The sequence below is a fragment of the Pteropus vampyrus genome, unplaced genomic scaffold, assembly GCF_000151845.1.
Source record: "Pteropus vampyrus isolate Shadow unplaced genomic scaffold, Pvam_2.0 Scaffold27, whole genome shotgun sequence".
In the NCBI taxonomy this organism is placed as follows: Eukaryota; Metazoa; Chordata; class Mammalia; order Chiroptera; family Pteropodidae; genus Pteropus; species Pteropus vampyrus.
The window spans coordinates 8,789,484-8,797,974 of NW_011888808.1; the positions used below are offsets into that span (position 1 = coordinate 8,789,484).

General features: G+C 33.2%; 1 non-coding gene across 1 annotated transcript; it reads left to right on the top strand.

Annotated features, from left to right (window-relative positions):
• The first annotated feature begins 7,988 nt into the window (after positions 1–7,988).
• Positions 7,989–8,107, top strand: LOC111737497. The gene has a single exon (XR_002779455.1). It is a non-coding gene; the product is annotated as a 5S ribosomal RNA (ribosomal RNA).
• Positions 8,108–8,491: the final 384 nt, after the last annotated feature.

Below are 8,491 nucleotides of genomic sequence, written 5' to 3' on the forward strand. Positions count from 1 at the left end.
ATATCTGGCCCTGAGAGTTAACTGATTTGAGTCATCATAGCTAGATAATGGGAATATAAAATCAAATTGTAAGTTTTCTGACTCAGTGTACAGTCAGCATTTCTACTCATTGCAGAATTATTCTCTAGAGAGAGATTTGCCCTGAGCATCCTCAGCTGCCCTTTGGCCTATCTTTCTGAATGGGATAGGCCATGAAGTAGAGCATGTTATTTCAACTCAGCTTTACTGATCTGATAATGAAGCAGATTTTTTTTTGTAAATTTATTAATATACGAATCCAAGATATCAGGAAGGGTTTTTTCCAAATGGCTAGAAAACCACTCAAATCCAGGTATGGAACAAAGTATATTTAGGTATCAGGCAGAATGGAATCAGTGGCACTGCAGCCACCAGTTGCATCGGAGTGCTGACCATTTACAGCACTTTAGTCTCTGGGACAATTACTAGATTGCAAGCAACATATCCTCTGTGCACAGAACAGTGCCTGGCAAAGAGCAGGTGGTGAATACATGTTTAGTGATCTCAACTGCGTTGTTTTGTAGAATCATAAACTTTCTAATATGTTTATGTATTCATTTAAGGAGATGTAATGGGAAAATAATAGAGTATATAGAAGCTTGAGTAGTCTCCACTGAAGGAGACCATAGAATACTATAATTTCAGAGAAAAATCTGATTTGGGGGGCAGTATAGACCATGAAAAATCTACTTGGAAAGAACTTCAGAATGGGGAAAGTGAGTTTACAAAGGGCTCATCTTTCTGAGAATACATGACGATGCAGCAGACTAGATAGGAAAGTAACTTTTAGGTACAGAACACTAAACCAAGCATTTCAAATGTCTGACTTTGTATAGTCCTTGAAGCAAGCTCATGAAGCAAGTTTTGCTATCTCTTCTATAAAGCTATGAAGTATATTTCATAAAAACAAAGCAAAACAAAAAACCCATAATTCACAAATAGGTCTTTCTTACTTCAAAACTCTTGACTTACTATTTACCGTGCTGGTAATGAAAAATAGGGCAATATAAAGATAAGTGTACAGGAGAATGTTGTCAAATGAAGGAGCTTAAAGTACAATTTACAAGGGAGATAACCGAGATGGAATGCCTTGCCAGATTAAGTACCTTTAAAGGTTCAAATAGCTCAGCTTAAAGTTCCAGATGTGGTAGGGCTAAAACTCTGAAATATTTGTCCAAGGATTCCTATTAATGTAGGAAGTTGCTTTGGCCTTCTTGAATACACTCCTCCCTCGTTAGATGGCAATGGGGAACAACTAACTTAAGGAAGTCCAAAGTGGGTAGTAGGTACTTGGGGTGCTAGGAAGCTTTAGGTTTCACATGTCATATTGTGAGAAGCTTAGAAAGACTCAGACTCTGAAGATTCTTCTTCAGCGATACAGAAAAGGATGCAGAGCTTTGGCTGTAATTCGCAAGTCAGTGGTTTTAACCCTAGCTATGTTTTAACCCTTGAATCACCTGTAGACTTAAAAATAAATGCTACTATCTGGATATCGGTCTCAAAGATTCTGATTGTAACTTACCTACGGTCTACTACTACTTGTCTAAAACTCAATTTTTTTCCTTTTTTTGGTTTTGTTGTTTTTAATTCCCCTGGTAATTACTCTCTGAAGCTAAGCTTAAGAACAACTGACAACCATTTCTCTCATCATGAAAAGAGGAGGTGAACTCATATCGTAGAGATAGAAAAAGCATACATACAGTTATTGAAGTTAAAATCTTAAACTGTTTATTTTGAATAGACTCAAACTACAGTATAAACCAAGAAAGCTAGAAGAGACAATTCTACATTGAAAAGAAGCACATGAAAATAAGCATCACAATTTTAAAAAGGAAAAAGATCTATATGGCATGTCTGATAAAAATTCTAATTTGGGTCAAAAAGATAAGCAGTTTGTTAACCTGTAAAGTCTAGAAGAATTAGACAAAGGTAAAATTAAAGGTGCATAAACAAAGGAAGAAAATCTACTCTTCTAAAATATCACTTTTGGGGGGGTTATTTGTGCGTGTGTTTTGATTTGGAAAATTTTAATCTTTTTATTAAGTATTATGATAGAAATGGAACAAGTAGTTGAAGGAGTATTTAGTACTAAATGACAGAGAGAGGTAGTTAGCAACTGGCTTGCTATAAGTAAATTTTCAAAACATACATATTTTTACTGTACATCGAAGAAGCCTAAAATTTTCAAAACATGCTTATTTTTACTGTACATCCTAGAAGCTTAAAATTCCTTATTGTTAAGAATACATAGAAGGCACATTCTAGCCATTCTACCTTTAAATGCTTTGGCAATGTCAGTATGTTTTGTTTTGTTTTTTTCTTGTAAGGCAAAATAATTAGATTTTATGTTCCGCTAAATTATCACAGTTTACCTATTTGGTTTTGGTGGTTCTATTTTGGGAAATCACCAGAGCACAAGAAATATGGAGGCTTTAGTAATAAGTACTTATATTTGCAATTTATATTAAATTCAGTACAGCCCTGGAGATTAATATGCTCTGCTTGATAAGAGAAAGCTTAACCAAGATACATGCAGACACTTGGCTTTGTTCACTGTGAGAAGCTCTACTAACCAAGCATTTGCCAGCTTTATTAATTCTTCCTGACTGTTGGGTATTCCTGTTGTTTATTTGTTTGTTACCATTAGCAGACTTCTTTTATAAATTCTCTCAATGTTGCCATATGTTGTCTACCATCCGTCAGGAGTGGTCTGGAGCAGCCAGCAGAGGAAATTGAATTACAGCAGAATTAAGGAAGAATGTAACTATTTCTTTCTTACTGAAATACAATTTGTTCTTTTCAGCTGGCCATATGGAATTAGAGAATTGCTCAATGAAATAATTGTAGTACCTTCCAAATGGACAGAGTTTCAGTGCTAACTTTTTATAGAAGTTAGAGAATAAAATATCTCATAGCTCACAGGCTAACATTATACCAGTTGTGTTGAGTGAGTTTCCTTATATTTTAATCCCACGTTGTAAATAATCTATACGTATTTCCTTTTTAAGTATTTTTGAGTAAAATTTTAGATAAGTAGATTTTTTCATTGTTGTTTTAATAAGAAAACAGCACACTCTACCACAAAAGAAATCTATTGAAAGTGCTTCAGTAACATCCATGATTACATAAGGGATTTTTTAATACTAAAATTATTCAGATAGTGTTTGAAAATAGATAGGTTACAAGGTAGAAATAATCATAAAATCAAAAACAAACCCCATGTCTGTCTGAATGTATAATGTGTTTCTACTATGAAGATACTTTCATTCTTTGAATTTTAAAATCTAGATATCTAGAGAAAAGGCATTGTAGAAAAAGACAGCAGATGTTAGTTCTTAATCTGCTCTAAACTTGGTGTATTTTATTAGCCAAGTTACATAATCCATCACCTCAATTTCTTTCTCCAACTAGTCAATATTTACTCTATGCCTAATAAGGCCAGCACTTAATAAAGTTATCAGGTGCTCTGAGGGGAAAATGTGTTTGATAAACATCAACGAGGAAAGTATGGAGAGAGAGGAACAGTCAAATAAAATGGAGAAGAACAAGACATAACAAGTACACAAAACTGGGCTTTTACTCTGAATAAGGAGAAAAGACAGTGCACCAATATAAAAAAAGGATGACTTGATTTTTAAGGTGTATCACTGGTTGTAATGTAGAAAATAATGGCAAAGGAGGAATAAAGCAACAGAGGCATGGGAAGTAGTTAGGCTGTATTTCAATTGCATAGGAGAAATTATGATAGCTTGGTCTAGAGTAGGAGCAGAGAAGAAAGGAGGTGAATTTAGGGTATAATTTTCAAGGTAGAACCATCAGAATGTGCTAATGAATTGGGTGGGTTGTAAGGAAAAGAGGAGAGTTGAGAATACTTTCCATGCTTTTGGTCTCAGGAGCTAGATGTGTTGAATAACTATTTGTGAAATAAACGGAGAGAAAGGAAGTTTGGGAGCAATATCAAGACTTTGGTTTCAAACATGTCAATTATGAGATGTTTATTATACATCCAAATAAATCTCTTGGATAGTAAGCTTTATGTAAGCCTGGAACTTAGAGAATAGTCTGGCTTTAAGATATAAATTTGGGAGTCATTAGTATGTAGATAGAATTTACAGCCGTGAAATGGGATGATATAATTTAGAGAGTGAGTATAGAGCATTCTAAGGATAAAAGGTTAGGGAGGAGAGATTAAGGCCAGCAAAGGGGGCCCAGTAAGAACAGATGGTGGAGTGGGAGAAGAGCCTATAGAATAATGCTTTACAGACCAAATTCTGACAATTAGATGAGTACCATGGGGGCAGGGATTAGATTCGACTAGACTGGATTAGATTCGTTGTGGCAATTCTGAAGTTATCTGTCACTTGGCAAAAGCTGTTTCAGTGGAATGGTAAACACAAAAGTCTAACTGAACTAAATCTAAAGGAAAATGAGAGGAGAGGAATACAGAAGAAAGTGTAGATTACCCTTTGAGGAATTTATCTCCATAGAGAAAGCAGAGAAATGAGAGCAAATGATGGAGAGGGTTGTGGGCTGATAAAAAGGTAACTGGGTTACTCTTTTCTTAAAGTGTGGAAGTTATTTCAGGATATTTGTATGCTGTTAAAAAAAAAAAAAAAGAACTGTTCAATCAAGAGAAAGATGGAGGAATTATTAGAGCGATGTCCTTGAATAGATGAGAATAGATGACTCCTACACTGGTGTAGTCATAGATCATTATGAATAGCAGACATCATTCTTTCAAAGTAATATAATAGAAAGACAGTGTATATTAACTCAGATTCTTGAAGGTAGATAGGTATGGTGATAAAGGCTTGACAAAGTTCCCTTCTAATTGTTTCGACTTTTCTCAATAATCTAGAAAATAAGGCCATTAACTGGCAATGAAGATACGATAATAAATAGGAGGAATGAAGAGAAAGGAAAAAGTTGAAATGGTCATCTAAGATCATAACACTCAAAGTGTAGGATTTATAGACCTGGAAAGCAGAAGCTATCAGAGAAATACCTCTCTACATATGCATAGGGGCCATCTTGAATTTTTCATCTAATAGCAAACTGTACATATGTAAAGTGAAATTCCACAATGCTGAATGAATAGCAACTTTCAGGGAAAGAACTATCTTAGTAGAGTTGTAAGCTGAATAATTAGTAGAACACACAAATAGCCAATGAATCTTGAAACTCTCACTAGCCAGTATGAAGAAACCTTGCTGAATGCAAGATGGCTGCATTTGAACCCACAAGAAGGCCATATCTTAGTTGTGGGGCTAAATTAGCTCAAGTGTAAAGGATATAATACACCACCCTTTAACAGCCTTAAAAAAAATGTTAAAAAGATCTAACTTGCCTGCAAACAACTTAATTAAATGCAATAACAAAATTGAAGACTTTAAAGGAAAACAACTACATTCTCAGCAATGTAAAGTACACAATAGCCATAGACCAATAAAAATAACAGATATGCAAAAAACAGTAAAACATGACCTGTAATCATCATGGAAAAAAAAAGAAACCACAGAGAAATCCAGAAATGACAGAGATGATGAATGAAGGCAAAGAGGAAGCAAGACCTAAATAACAAATGAGGGAAATAGAGAACGAAGACTAAGATGGTAGATTTGAACCCCAAAATATCAATCATTACATTAAAAGTAAGTAAATACACTAATTAAAAGGTAGATCTCATCAGATTGGATAAAGGCAAAACAGAACTATTTGCTGTCTAAAAACAGATACACAATAAATAAAAAGATAAAGGGGAGTTAAAAGTGTCAAAAGTAAAATAATAGAAAAGGATATATCATGAGAACACTAAATTAAAGAAATATGAGTGGTGAGATAAGCATCAGACACTAGACTTTAGACAAGGAATGATACCAGGCATAAAGAGAGACCTTTCATAGATAAGAGGACCAATTCATGCAGATATTGCAATCTTAAATGTTAAAAATGTAGGAAGCAAAAACTGACAAAACTGACAATAGAAATAGACTAATCTTCGATTGTAGTCAGAGATGTTAACACTCTCTCAGCAGCTAACACTTAAAGAACAAGAAGACAAAATTAAGTAAGGAGAGAGAAAACACGAACTACACCATCAACCAATTGGACCTAATTGATATTTACGAAACACCCACCCACTATAGTGGATGACATAATGTCCCTTCAAAATTCATATCCACCTGGGACCTCAGAATGTGAACTTATTTGGAATAAGAGTCTTTGCAGATTATAGTAGGGCTCTTCAGATGAGACTATTCTTGTTAGCGTGGGCCCTAAATCCAATGATACTGTCCTGACAAAGACTGAAAAGGAGAAGACACAGAAGATGTTGATGTAAAAACAGAGTCATATAGTGAAAAGATGTTTTACAAATCAGGGAATATCAAGGTTTTTTGGCAACCACCAAAAAGTAGGAGAGGAGCATGAAACGGATTCTCTCTCAGAGCCTCCAGAAGGAACAAAACCCACAAACATGTGATTTCAGACTTCTGTCCTTCTGAATGGTGAGAGAATGAATTTCTGTTGCTTTAGGTTACCCAGTTTATGATAGTTTATTCAACAGCCCTAAGAAAAGAATACACTCAGCCAATGACAGCACAATACACATTCTTTCCAAATGAATATGTACCTTTCACCAAAATTGAAACATCTTGATAATTCAAAAGCATTAAGATCAAATATAGACTTCAATAAAATTAATAGAAATCAGCTACAAAAACATATTTTGAAATTTTATAAATGTTTTGAAATTAAACAAAAAACTCCTAAATAAATCATCAATCAAGTTAGAAATCACAAGGCAAATTAGAAAATACCTTGAACTGAGTGAAAACAAAAACACAACATAACAAAATCTATGGAGGCAGATACAACAGTAATTAAAGTTATGTTTTGTTTTAAATCCTTCCATCATAAAATAAGAAAGATCTAAAATCAATGATTTAAGAATCCATTATAAGAAGCTAGAAGTATATGAGAAAATTAAATCAAAATAAGTAAAGAAGGAGAAATAAATAAAAACAGAAATTAATGAAATAGAATACACAAAGAAAAAATATAGGTAAAATATCAATTAAATCAAAATGTAGTTCTCTGAAAAGAATGAAAACATTTGTATACCTCCAGTTAGAATCATCAAGATAAAAAGACATGAATTACCAATATCAAGAACAGAAGGAGAGATTCACATATCCTTCAGACATTACCAGAATAATAAGGGAATATTACAAACAATATCACAAAATTCAACAATATCCATGAAACTGTCAACCACTTGCAAGACACAAATTACCAAAACTGAATCAAAATAAAACAAAATCTAAATGGCTTTTTAATTTACCAATGAAACTGATTTTGCAATGATAAACTGTGTACAAAGAAAACCCGACATGCATGAATTTTGTAAAACATTGTTAGAAAGAAGTAATATAAGTCACACATGAATTCTTACAACAATATGTATATGGACACAGTATAGTCCAATCACAATATGGAATACTATTCAGCAATAAAAACAAACTACTAATCATGCAAAAAAATGAAAATGTCTAAAAGTATTCTGCTGAATGAAAGAAGCCAGATCCAAAGAGAATATACTATATGATTTTATATATGAAAGTCTAGAATTGAGACAGAAGAAATAGAACTTGATAATTTGCAATTCACCTTAAATTTTAAAATACTGTGAACTGATGGAAGTTATATGAATTTTCCATCTATTTACATTTTTTATTTCTTGCAAGACTCTACTTCTTTACATTAAAAAATTTCTACTATTCATATTATGCCATTCCATTCCCAATTAGTGACTGTCTTTTTTCTCTCTCTTTCTATGTAAATTCCTAACTATACAAACTGACCTGTTTTTAATGAATGAAATCATTGTCACATATATGGGTATCAAATGATGAAAATTTTGGATTTAAGAAACAAATCGATAACTCAGCTTAATTAAACATAAACTTGGAGTCTATGGCCATGCCACTCTGAACAAGCCCAATCCCGTCTGACCTTGGAAGCTAAGCAGGGTCGGGCCTGGTTAGTACTTGGATGGGAGACCACCTAGGAAGACCAGGTGCTGTAGGTGTAAAAAATAAAAAAAAAAAAATTTAAATAATTAAGGGATTATAAACTGACAAAGTCCTTGCAATCTGTGAGGTCAACCAAGGGTTATCTCGCCTAAAAAATTTTTTTTAATTAAAAATAAAATAAACATAAACTTAGATTTTAATTCCATATATCTTTATTCTGTGAATATATCTATGTATGTATGACAGAGATAGACTTTATTTTTAAAGAATTATGTAAAGCTTTTTCCATACATATTATTTTTCTGCCCATGTGTAATTACTCTCATATGTCATATTTGCTTACGTGATACCCACCCCACATTTGAGAAAATTAGATATGATTTCTGTATTGTAATAAAATGAGCCATTTTTCCTTTGGCATTTGTTTCTAATAGCAGATA